The sequence below is a fragment of the Coregonus clupeaformis genome, unplaced genomic scaffold (genome assembly GCF_020615455.1).
Source record: "Coregonus clupeaformis isolate EN_2021a unplaced genomic scaffold, ASM2061545v1 scaf0673, whole genome shotgun sequence".
NCBI lineage: Eukaryota > Metazoa > Chordata > Actinopteri > Salmoniformes > Salmonidae > Coregonus > Coregonus clupeaformis.
Genome location: NW_025534128.1, coordinates 87807 through 100947, shown reverse-complemented (window position 1 = coordinate 100947; position 13141 = coordinate 87807).

The window sequence follows — 13141 nt, the reverse complement described above, 5'->3', positions numbered from 1 at the left end:
TAGGGTCCACATAGATACTAGTCATTCTGGTGTAGTCTATAGCTGAGCTGGTTAAACTGTAGTAGGGTCCACATAGATACTAGTCATGCTGGTGTAGTCTATAGCTGAGCTGGTTAAACTGTAGTAGGGTCCACATAGATACTAGTCATGCTGGTGTAGTCTATAGCTGAGCTGGTTAACCTGTAGTAGGGTCCACATAGATACTAGTCATGCTGGTGTAGTCTATAGCTGAGCTGGTTCAACTGTAGTAGGGTCCACATAGATACTAGTCAACTGGTAGTGATGGTCCCCTGATGTGATGATTCATTCTGCTCTGTTTTTATGTACAATGATTTGATTGATTTGATCTTCAGAAGATGTTACTAATTACAATTTAATGCATTCATATTTTTTTAAGTGCAATGTTTTAATCTTATATATTCACATTAATCATGATGTATGCTGTTAATGTATGTTGGTTGTCATTCAGAACCATTGAAATGTTTTCTCAATTGGTTCTCTGTCTCAATGTAATTTTCCTCAGTATCATGGAATAGGTAGTGTTACTTACTTGCTAATTGAACTATATGGGCCGGTTTCCCGGACACAGATGAAGCCTAGTCCTAGACTAAAAAGCATGTTTAATGGAGATGTCCGGGAAACCAACCCTAAATTTGATATGTTTTATTCTCCCATAGTTTCAAAGCAACAGAACTGACATCTCCCAGTTCTGTTAAGACCCATTGAACTGGGTCACATTCTAAATGGTCACTTGTATTGATAGTCCATACTGGGCCTAACTGTGGTTAACCATACTTGAGGGTTTCTGGACACATATTCCCTCATCTCCAGAACATTACCTGATGTCCTCTCTCTCTGTCTCTGTCTCTCTGTCTCTGTCTCTCTGTCTCTCTGTCTCTCTGTCTCTCTGTCTCTCTGTCTCTCTGTCTCTCTCTCTGTCTTTCTGTCTCTCTCTCTCTGTCTCTCTCTCTGTGTCTCTCTCTCTGTCTCTCTGTCTCTCTCTCTGTCTCTCTGTCTCTCTCTCTGTCTCTCTCTCTCTCTGTCTCTCTCTGTCTCTCTCTGTCTGTCTCTCTGTCTGTCTCTCTCTCTGTCTGTCTCTCTGTCTGTCTCTCTGTCTCTGTCTCTCTCTCTGTCTCTCTCACTCTCTGTCTCTCTCTCTCTCTGTCTCTCTCTCTCTCTCTCTCTCTCTCTCTCTCTCTCTGTCTCTCTCTCTCTCTGTCTCTCTCTGTCTCTGTCTGTCTCTCTCTCCCCTCAAACCGTATAGAAAGCAGACAACCTCAATATGGTTTCATTCCTGTAGTTATCAGGACACATGGGGTATGGAACTATTATCTCCTTTCTAAGTTTGAACTTGTCCACTTCCCTTCATGGATTTAAAAGGAAATGAACTTTCTTGTGATTGTAATATATAAAAAATATAATAATATATTTCCATTCACATTGTGTGTGTGGTCCCAGGTGTGAGGGGCTTGTTGTGATCCTGGGGGTAGTGCATTGGGCTGTACACTGACTGTATGCCTTCTTAATATTGAGTTGCATCGGGTGGGGGGCTGTTGAAACTGTTTTGATTGGGGTGTGTTTTGGGTTCTGGGGGTGAAATCAAACATTGTATTCAAACTGGTTAGGGGTAGACTTAGACCCCCCAGAACATTCACACCTGGTCCTTTGCAGGATTTGTTATATACATGTTTGTACATTAATTTCTTACATTTCCATTCCCAGGTTGAATGTCAATAAGAAGTAATATAATTGTGTGTATGACTTTACAATGTCCAGCTACATTATACTCCACATAGCTTTATAGGAAGCAGACTTTACAATGTCCAGCTACATTATACTACACATAGCTTTATAGGAAGCAGACTTTACAATGTCCAGCTACATTATACTCCACATAGCTTTATAGGAAGCAGACTTTACAATGTCCAGCTACATTATACTACACATAGCTTTATAGGAAGCAGACTTTACAATGTCCAGCTACATTATACTCCACATAGCTTTATAGGAAGCAGACTTTACAATGTCCAGCTACATTATACTCCACATAGCTTTATAGGAAGCAGTTCCTAATCTACTGAAACTTCTTCATGGCCAAGTTGTTTTATTAAATAATTTTGACCCACCCTTGGTTTTTGAATTTATTCAACTATGAATTTGGGTCTATACTCCAGCATTTTAGATTTGATATTAAATGTTTTATATGAGGCGACAGTACAGAATGTCACCTTTTATTTGAGGCTATTTTCATTAATGTCTGTTTTACTGTTTAGAAATGAATATACTTTATTTATCTAGGCCCTCCATTAGAAGGTGTCAGGCTATGACTACATCATGACTCAACACGTAATTTACCATTCAATTCTATTGGGGTATTGTTTATAAATGAGGGTATAGTTTTATGCAGATTTTTGAATATTTTCATGTGAATATTGTAAAATCTTCATAAAAATATGTGCATTTTACTAGCAGAAATGTTTCCATCAAATTGACTTGTTGATGATAAATGGCTGTGCGTGATGACGTAATGCACATACAAATATATTTTTGGGAAAATACAAATATTTTTTTTCGGTTAAATTCCCATGTACCGGTTAAAAAGTTATGTTAAATGGGTTTCCATCACATTTTTAAATCTACCGATGGTTTTGTCCGATTTTTGGGGGCATTATATAGCGAACGTGCCCACTCTGGACAGGCTACCTACATGATTACATTTATTATGGACAAAAAGACCCTCGATATTTATTGGAAAGGAGCATCAAGCTCATCACTGTGAACTTTCACCACCCTGTGAAGTTCATCATAACTTATTTCATCTGTAGCTTAATAAACTGGTTTCCTGAGTCTGTGAGAGCCGGAATTCTTACTGGTTGGTAGGTGATCAAATACTTATGTCATGCAATAAAATGCAAATTAATTACTTAAAAATCATACAATGTGATTTTCTGGATTTTTGTTTTAGATTCCGTCTCTCACAGTTGAAGTGTACCTATGATAAAAATTACAGACCTCTACATGCTTTGTAAGTAGGAACACCTGCAAGATCGGCAGTGTATCAAATACTTGTTCTCCCCACTGTATATCCTATGTAACATAATATGATGTGATTTTAATAGACCAATCCCTGGCCTCTACATAGCAGACTCTCCTCTGTTTTAGGGGGCCCCTATAGTAATGTTTTCCAGATGTTTCCGCAAGCAGAGCCAAGTTCCTCTAACACACCATTTGCAAACGTCAGCAAAATCATAGACTTTCAGATATTACATATTTCCCCCCTTCGAGACTAATTAAGTCTCGAAAACAAAAAGAATAGGATTATGACAAATAAAAAAAAATGTTCTTGAGTAACTTTAGCAATAAACCAAAATTTATGGAGAGTAAACACATTTTTATATAGACAAATGTTTGTATGGAGTGTAAATAAATTGTTATGGAGTGTAAATAAATTGTTATGGAGTGTAAGAGCGAAAAACCTGTCTGACAGCTTTCATTCCAAATATCCATCAATCAATCAAGACAGGAAAATTCTCTCACGGCCCCTCTGCCCCAGGCGACCACCTAAATACTCCAGATCAATTTATAAATCTTTATCAATGCATTTTAAGCTATGATGCAATTGAATACACATGAAAACCTCAGAAAACAAAATACAATCAAAAATTTCCACATTCAGGCTGGTCGACCCATCGGACCCTCCTGTGGATTCTCTCTGTCCCTGCCTAGACCCAATATCCCTAAGCTTCAACGAAATAAACAAAAACATCTGAGGTCCCCACATGTACCCAACAACAGAAAACATCATTCTTCAAACATTTATACAGAAAGAATATAACACTGGAATGTAGTCCACTACACTGCAGCTCCTCCACAGTGTCGACTTTCAATGCAACGTCGATGATGGAATCTGAACATTTCTACACCTTCCTTGTTCAACTTTCTCCAGTGCCTTCATATTGTCCATGTTTGAGTATTTGAATCCCACTCTACACATCCCCATATACTTCTGGAAGAAAAGAAAACACCAACCAGTATCTTTTGCAAAACAACACATGCAAATTAAAACATCAATATCAACAATAATATAAAAATTATATATAAAATGAATCACATTCCATTTCCCCCCTTTGATTCATAAGAAAATACTAAATATCACAATAATATGTAAAGAAATGTGAAAATTATCACACAATCAGATATTCAAAATGTCCTAGAGGTACTTCAACCCTAGTTTTCCTAACATTTTGGTCTGACTTTTTTCCCCAAATTCTTTTTTGTCCAATTTTTGAAAAATCAATTTCACTGATTTATCCACAAAACTCTTTTCCACTATCTGAGGATATTTCGATCGGGAAATCCCCACCTGCTTATGACTTCTTTACACAAAAACTTGGCAACCTACTTAGCTTCTTTTCGCTTGGTTGCACATGCCTCTTTTCTACCAATACCTGTAGCAATTTAACTGAGTCTTTATGACACGTTTCCTTAATCTGTAAACAGATAATTATATCATCCACATACTGAATGACAGTGCTTTGCATTATCTGATCTATCCCTACCAAATCTTCTGCTGGAAATTCATTTACTACTTCATTCACTGCTCTCAAATCATGAACCATACGATAAGTCTCATCAGGTTTCTTCAAAGGCAACAAATGCTTGTTACTCTGAGGATTTTTTTTCTTTCTTCAAAACACTTGCTTTCGAAAGTCCTTCAATTTGTGGTTCAATCCCTTGGATTGCTTCATCTTTCAATGGATACTGATTCTTCCAAGGAGGTCTGGCTCCTGGTCGAAGTTCAACTTTTACCAGTTGGGCTGATTTAACAAGTCCAATATCGGTACTGTGTTGAGACCACAAACATTCTGGAACTCGTTGCAACATCTCCTTTTTCATAGGGTCTGAATCCATCTTCACACTGCAAATAGATTCATGTGTCATCCATACAGCTTGTGGCTGTCCCCGTCCCCGAGCCGAAATCATGATCCCGAGAAATCGCCGATCTTCACCCCTCCAAATCGCCAAATTCTCCCCCATTGGCACAAAAACAGCTTTCTCTGCTTCTGTCATCATTTCTTCTATATGCTTCTGCTCATAGCCTTCAGAAACCAACATGGTCACATGTGGCACACTCTTCTCAATCTCAAATTCTTTATCCAGATAATCGTCTGTTTTTATCTTCATAGCTGCTCCTTGTGGTCCTAAAATTATGCAACATGAGTTGAGTTGAACTTTCTTTGGTTGATGACTCAACCATTCCTCTGAGTTCGATTGGGCAGCATTCTTGAAATACTTGAGCGTACAATGAAATGGATATTCTGGAAGCTTCGCATCTGGCATGTTTGCTACAATGAATTTCTCCCATATCTTAGCCTGCTTCAAAAAATCTGCACTGAGATTTCCAATCCAAAATTCTGAAGAAGAGTCAATCTCTGTCGTCATCAACAATTGGTAAACCTTTTCTTTTGGCACTTCTACCATACAGCCGTATGTTCCGATACCAGTATGGGTATTGTAATTTTCAGATTTTTATAGCAGAGCTCAATTGGTTCCGTAAGAGGAATCAGCTGTTTCACTCCCTCAAATCCGATTGTCCTAATTAGTTGATTGGACATAGGGAGATGTGTAGCATCTTTAGGCCGAACACAGGTGAAAGCAGCTCCGCTATCCGCCATCACTTCCAATGGTCGGTTGTTTACTTTCACCTCAATTTTTGGATCGTTTTCCGGTCCTGATGCTACCAGCTGACACCCCCCTTTCGGATCTTCTGGGCACCTCTAGAATCCTTGCTCCGGGCCCCTATAAGGGTTCACCGGTCCTCCAGATGATCTTGACTGGCCCCTGTATCTTCCTCTGAAATTCCCTCTGGTGTTTCCTCCTGGCCCATTACACTCACGGGCAAAGTGACCAACCTGTCCACAATTATAACACTCTTCTGAAGATTGCTGGAAGTATGGCTTAAATCTTCCTCCTCTTCCTCTTCCTAAGCCTTCTCGTCCTCTTCCTCTCCAATTCTGTGTCTCTCCAGAAACTGTCTGTGGATATGAAACAACTGGTACCGCTATTGGTGGCTGGTACAATTGCGGTTGCAACTGGTTCGGTTGAAGCTGTGGCAGTGATTGTTGATTTGGTGCACACTGATTCTGCATAACCAAAGCTTGTTTCTTCTCCTTCTTATTCTCCACCAGTTGTATTTGATTGAGTTTTCTGAGAGTTTCTTGGTCCTGTTCTTTCTGGTTGTGTTCCTTTTTCCGGTACAGATCCACTTGATGGGCTATATGATCTGTATAGACACCTTTTGTCATGCTTCCAAGTCCAACCACCTCTGCCAGTTTGCTCCTTACTGATGAGGGCAGTCCCATCTGTAGTTTAGCTCTCAACATTGACTGCTCAATTTGACTCACATCTGGATCATTTCCGGTAATATTTCTCCACACTTGATGAACTCTTGACACATAGGCTCTCGGATTTTCTTGTTGTCCTAGTGGGTCAATCAGAATGTTGTCAGGATGCAAATTTGTTGGAAACGTATCTTTCAGTGCTCTCCACAGCCGATTTCTACTTGCAGATAACAATTCAGGATCATTCACCGCAGTCCCCACATATCGATGAAGTCCAGCTCTCTGAAAAATGTCTTCCATACCTGGAATCCCAAGGAGATTAGCCAAAAGTCTCTTAATGTCTCCTATGGCAGACTGTGTTCTCACCGTAATTTCTTCCAACTTAGAAATCCAAGGATATGCTCCATCTTGAAGAGTAGGCAGCTTCTCAAGTATATCTGACATATCGGTATTCTGCAAAGGCTTATACTCCAGGTTCTGTCCTCGTATTATCACTGGCATCATCTTCTTACTTGTGCTCCCTTGTCTTGGCCCCAATGTATACCTCTTCTCCAATTTTTGGGATCCTTTTTTCAGGAGTTTTTTCTTCTGTATCTTCAACTTCTTGAGTTGTTCTCCCAGTTCTCTTACTTCTTCTAAATTATTGGCCTTATCCAGGCATGATATGCATTGATCTATATATTTTTCTATTTCTTCTGTGCTAGTCATTGTAGGATAAAATCCTCTTGAATATGAAGCACCTTTAATCTCCAAATCTTCATCGCTGTCTCCATCTTCACTTTTATCAGAACTCGAATCTCTTGTATTCTTCTTCTTCCAACTTCCATCACCCCTTCTTTCCTCTCTGGCCAACCTCCATCTGATCACAGGGTCATATCCACCCATGATCTCTTCTGAATCACTCTGATCATCATCATCATCATCTTCAAGTTCCATCCTCCTGAACCTCACTCCACCCTTAGTTTCCAGACATCTCGTTTTCTTCTTACTTTTGGAGTTTGGATTAATCTTTATGGTCGTTTCTGCTTGTCCTCTCTCTATTATTCGTTCATCTTCATCTCTGATGCAATAATCACCATCCTGAATGATCACTGGAAGCTGAGGATAGACATCCTTAAACTCTACTTCTTCCTCGTAAGGTGGGGGTCTTTTTGCTGAATCCGTATGTGAGAAAGGTGTATTGACTTCTGCCATTAGTTTTTCTGTTACCTTCACCTCTTTTGCCATTTTCTCTATACCTCTGTCTCTTTTATCTTTTGTATCTTTTATCAGTTTTTGTCCTTCATTTTCAAACAGCTTAAGAGCACCCAGCTCTCTTTGTCTCTTTTCTTTACGTTGTTCCCCTTTTTTTTCCCCTTCTTTTGATCTGCCTTATACGTGGATAGAAGCACTTACATTATCTTGATGACGTCTGGGTTAAGAGTCCCTTCCACTGGCCATGGTTGTTCAATGTCAGGCCAATGTTTATTCCATTTTCCAGATAACCTTGCAATAGCATTAACTAGAGGATTACTATTTTGTACTACATCAACAGGAGTAATGACTTTCATAGTTTTTATGTCCTTTTTTCCCCATTGTAACCACTCTTTTTTATTCCTATATTGTGAATTATTTTATTATTATTATTATTATTATTTTAAACCAATTAATTAGTAAACCCAAAAAACGTTAAGCTATGTAGCTTATCATTCGCTCCTATTATTATTATTATTTTTAAATTAATTAATTAATTAATTAATCAATATATATATATATATATATTTATTATTTATTTATTTGTTTATTTATTTATTTATTTATTTATTTATTTTTATTTTATTTTATTTTACCAAATTATTGATTAGTGGCAATCTTACCACATCCGATCAGGAAAAGTAAAGGAAACTAGTCAACTTCAGAGCAATCCAAAAAAGAAAGACCTGTAATCCAGCAACACTACAGCACTCACAAACCAATTGCTTAATAAGCACCCAATTACTTTATTTTTACAGAATAATGTCAGTGCTGGATTTCCAACACAACTCTAATCAAAACAACTCATACACTAAAAAACCCTAATGTGCAATTCTCAATTACATCAATTGATCAGTCTGTTGCCAAGTCTCTGTAAAATTGTCACAACATGAAATATTCTATGCATACACAATGTATCTATTATATCCTGTAAGGGAAAGTAGGTTTTGTGGATAGAACAGTACTGGCCTTAATTGGACTGGATCCGGGGCAGCACACGCTGTCGCGTGACGCACTGGTCAGCACCTCCTCTCTCTCTCTGTCTCCTCCTTCTCATCTCTCACATCACAGGAGAACAAAAGAAACAGACAACAATTCAGTCTTTTATGCATACCTATGTTCACATTCGCGCTAAGAAATAAGCAAGCAGCTTAACTCAGGAATATTATAAATAGCGCAATAACATTTTATTTTATTTATTTATTTAATAATTTTTTATTTTTAATCCGTCAACATATCTTCTCATTTATAAATTCAATGTATCTCAATCAAATAGTTTGATAGGTAAGCAACAGCCACTTATCAAACAGAATACTTTATCCGTGTGTATTCAAAATCTCCCTCTTTCTTCTCTGTGTCACAGCAGCTCAGTGCAGGCAGGGGAGTGGCACACTCGCTCCGCTCAACTCTAAATTCCTAAAATCCCACACATGCGCAGCTCATTCACCAGTGCGATTTCATGGTGAGAGGAGCTCCCGCAAGCAACTCTCTCCAAACAGCAGACAGTAGACAGACCAGCTGTCCCTCCGTTTTTTCCAACACAGACAAACAGTAACACTGAACAAAATGCACAAACCAACACAAAACATAAAACACAAATCCTACTTCGAAGTTTCTTATCTTCACTTATTCTAATCTGCAGATTTATAGTTATTTTCTTATCCATTACTAATAATCTCTATACAATTATAACGTCCTCCCAGGGGGCTCATAGTTTTTAACAATTATGGAAACGTTCTCTCAAATAGAGACTCATAAGGTTTTAACCGTAAGTCCTCCCGAGGGGCTCATGTATTTTTAACAATGTTTTTTAAAACGTTCTCTCAAATAGAGACTCATAAGGTTTAACCTTAACTAACATATTTCCTTAAAAAAACTAAAACCCCTGTTCTCAACCAAAACATATATATGTATATATCTCTGACATAAATGTTATCATAGCATGAGTCGACACACAGCTGGAACACAACAGAGACCTCTTTAATTTTGCACACACATAGGCTCTCTCTCTCACACACACACAATTCAACAAGAATGCATCCGTTCATACAATGCTCTAAAGCATGCTTACGTTGCTCCTTTTTTCCTTTATATTCCTTCCTAAATTTCTGCTACCTTGAGTTGCAGATATTCAATGAGAGGCTACATCGGACATATACCTCATCAACTATATTCCGAGAGGTAACATGCAATTGAATGTATATTCTACAATCTCACAGTTCCCAGAACTGACCCGAAAATCAACCTAGTGAATTGACAGGATTTGTGGCCCATCTTAATGATCGCCTCTTTGAGGGCTTCCGTAGATCAACGACGTCCTAACAGTATACTTTTTTCCTTATTTCCTCGTCTGATTCCTTCATTCTATTCCTGGACACTCCTTTAAATTTATTCAAGCCAAATATCCCTGTGCCCAGTGTTATCAATTCCTATAGACACTCCCCCCTGTTTGCATTGATTTCAACGCAAACAAAGGTAGAAATTTAGAACGGAAATCTATCACACAGCAAACAGCACGGCACACACAGGTTCGTCACGGTGCGTTCCCCCAACGCACACACACAGCCACACGAACTGACCAGCGCCCAAAGTTGTGAGAAAGCTCACCTTATCTGCCGGCGTCTTGAGCGGGAGTCACTTCGTAGCCCATGAATGGAACGCTGAAGAGACGCAACACGTCCCAAAAATCCTCGTCGCCATTTAATGTGGTGTCAAGACAATGATGCTGACATGCTGTGATGACAAGAAATCCGCTGACACTGTCCTTGATTATAATGGTTTATTACATCAAAGATTACAGTATTAATTTACAGACTCCTGCAGAAATCCGGAGAACAACTGACCCAATCTCTAATATGTTATTCTCCCCGTCCTTTGTTCAAAACATGGTATTTATATCCTATGTAACATAATATGGCGTGATTTTAATAGACCAATCCCTGGCCTCTACATAGCAGACTCTCCTCTGTTTTAGGGGGCCCCTGTAGTAATGTTTTCCAGATGTTTCCGCAAGCAGAGCCAAGTTCCTCTAACACACCATTTGCAAACATCAGCAAAATCATAGACTTTCAGATACTACAACACATTGAAGATAGTAGTAGGGTTCATGTAATGAGTAGAGATGATATGATTAATTGCTAGACCTACTTGGCAGAGAGACACATAAGAGAATATCTAGACAATGAATTTATATCTGAACTTTCGACAATTGTTGTTCTCTACTGAACACAGCCTGGGCACACACACACACACACACACACACACACACACACACACACACACACACACACACACACACACACACACACACACACACACACACACACACACACACACACACACACACACACACACACACACACACACACACACACACACACACACACACTTTACAATGACAGACAGGTGAGCAACTACACTACATAGAACAAGAGATAACCAAACCAGGTTATACCAATATTTTGGTGTGTGTGTGTGTGTGTGTGTGTGTGTTTGTGTGAATGTATGGACAGTGGAGGAGGTTTATATAAAATCATTTCTAACAACATTACCCCTGTTTAACACCTTCAATATGGGCCATTACCCACCCATCGAGCTATCTGTAGCTAGCTAAACATAGCTAACTAGTAGCTAGCTAACGTTAATTAACCAAGCTAGCTAGCTAGCTGATCGTTTTGTGAACAGAACTCGTGAACATCGCATTCAGATTTGCTTTTTTACTTTATTTTATTTATAAAATATATTATTTGTTGCAAACGGACTAAGTAGATATCTATTCAGCTATCTATCTAAACCCATTTCTGATGATCCATTGATATCATCAATGATGTCTTGAGGGCTGTGTCACAAGCTAAATGCAAAAAACCTAAACAAATCGTTAGGACCAATGAGAGTAGAGCTACTGAGTTCGGATGTAACACCCACATGTCCATATATGGCATTGCGTTGGCAGCCATATTGGGATTTTCTATCCGGTGATGTCCCTGGAACTGGGACCACATTATACCTCAAATTTATTTTTTATTGCAAACTTATTTTGAGAATTAATGCAACAACACTGTATTTATTCACACATCACATTACCTGCTTGCTAGTGTTGTTGCACTCATTCTCAAAATAACAAATAATTGAACTACAAAACTGATTATACAGGCACAACTCATATTTTACATTTCAAATCATACTTTACATGCTTGTACACTTAAGACATTAATTTACCTTCATAGTCCTGGACTTCCTGACGGGCCGCCCCAAGGTGGTGAAGGTCGGCAACAACACCTCTGTGGCATTTTGTATCGAAGGCCACGTGACCACTTAGGGGACACGCAGCCCGCGCAGAGGAGTGGGAGAGCGGGAGATCCTGAATGTACGATACTTTTACGGCTCCGGTTAACTTGAATAAAGAAGGACTTATGTTTTAAAGAACAGTTGTTTTCTTTAGTATTTCTTAGACAAGATTCAACATGGTACCAGGAGTGAAATAACTCGCCTTTGACACATCCATCATCGAGTTTTGGTCGAAAATGCTGAACGGCGCTAAGAGGCTTCACGTCAACTAGCTAACTTGACTAACGTTAGCTAACTAGCCACTGGGCTAACGAGACTGAGGTAAAAAAAATAACCAAGCCGGAGCTAATGGAGCGTGCAGTACATGTAGCTAGTCGTTTTGCAGTGCTAGCTGGCTAACGACATGGAGCAGCTATAGCCTCCAACAGAACTGAAACTGAACGGCAACGTTGAAGAGCAATGGAAGCGGTTCAAGCAGCGTTTCACCGTCTATCTGACGGCGATAGGAGCGGCTGGAAAAGACAATGCTCAGAAGGTCGCACTGTTTCTCACAGTCTAGGACACCATTGATGTCTACAACAGCTTTCAGCTAATGGATGAAGAGAAAGCAGATTATGAACTGGTGTTAGCTAAATTTCTGTCTTTTTGTACTCCCAGAAGAAACGAGGTATGTTTTCAACAGTAGATGGCAGAATGAAACAGATGAGGAATTTATTATGGACTTGAAATTTCGGTCAAATTGCAGACTTGCTGATAAGAGAGAATTGTCATGGGGTGAGAGACAATGGGCTGAGATAAAAGTTACTTGGTGTCAAACAAATGTGTCAAGCTAGAGAGGTGACTCAGAGTCACATACGGCCAATGGACAGCGGTGTTCTTAGTGACACCGTATGCAAAGTGGAGTACGTTAGCGAAGGAAGAGCTACAGCTAAACGGCTAACTTCAAAGGACAGCATCACACTTCAGGGAACCAGCGCTCCTGCAGCAACTGTGGAGGAGAGCACAGACCTTGCCAGTGCACAGCATATAGAAAAGAGTGTTATAACTGTGGAATGAAGAACCCCTTCTCACTCAAATGCAGGCAGCGGAGACAACAAAATACAGTACACTGTGTCAACGAGGAACAGGACAACAGCGGTGACAATGAGTACAGTGAGGGGTCTTTGGGTGACCTCTTTGTGGGAATAGTCGCACTTGCAGGACCAGACGAGGACTGGACTGCTACCTACAAGACTAATGGAACTGATATTTTGTTCAAACTTGACACTGGAGCACAGGTC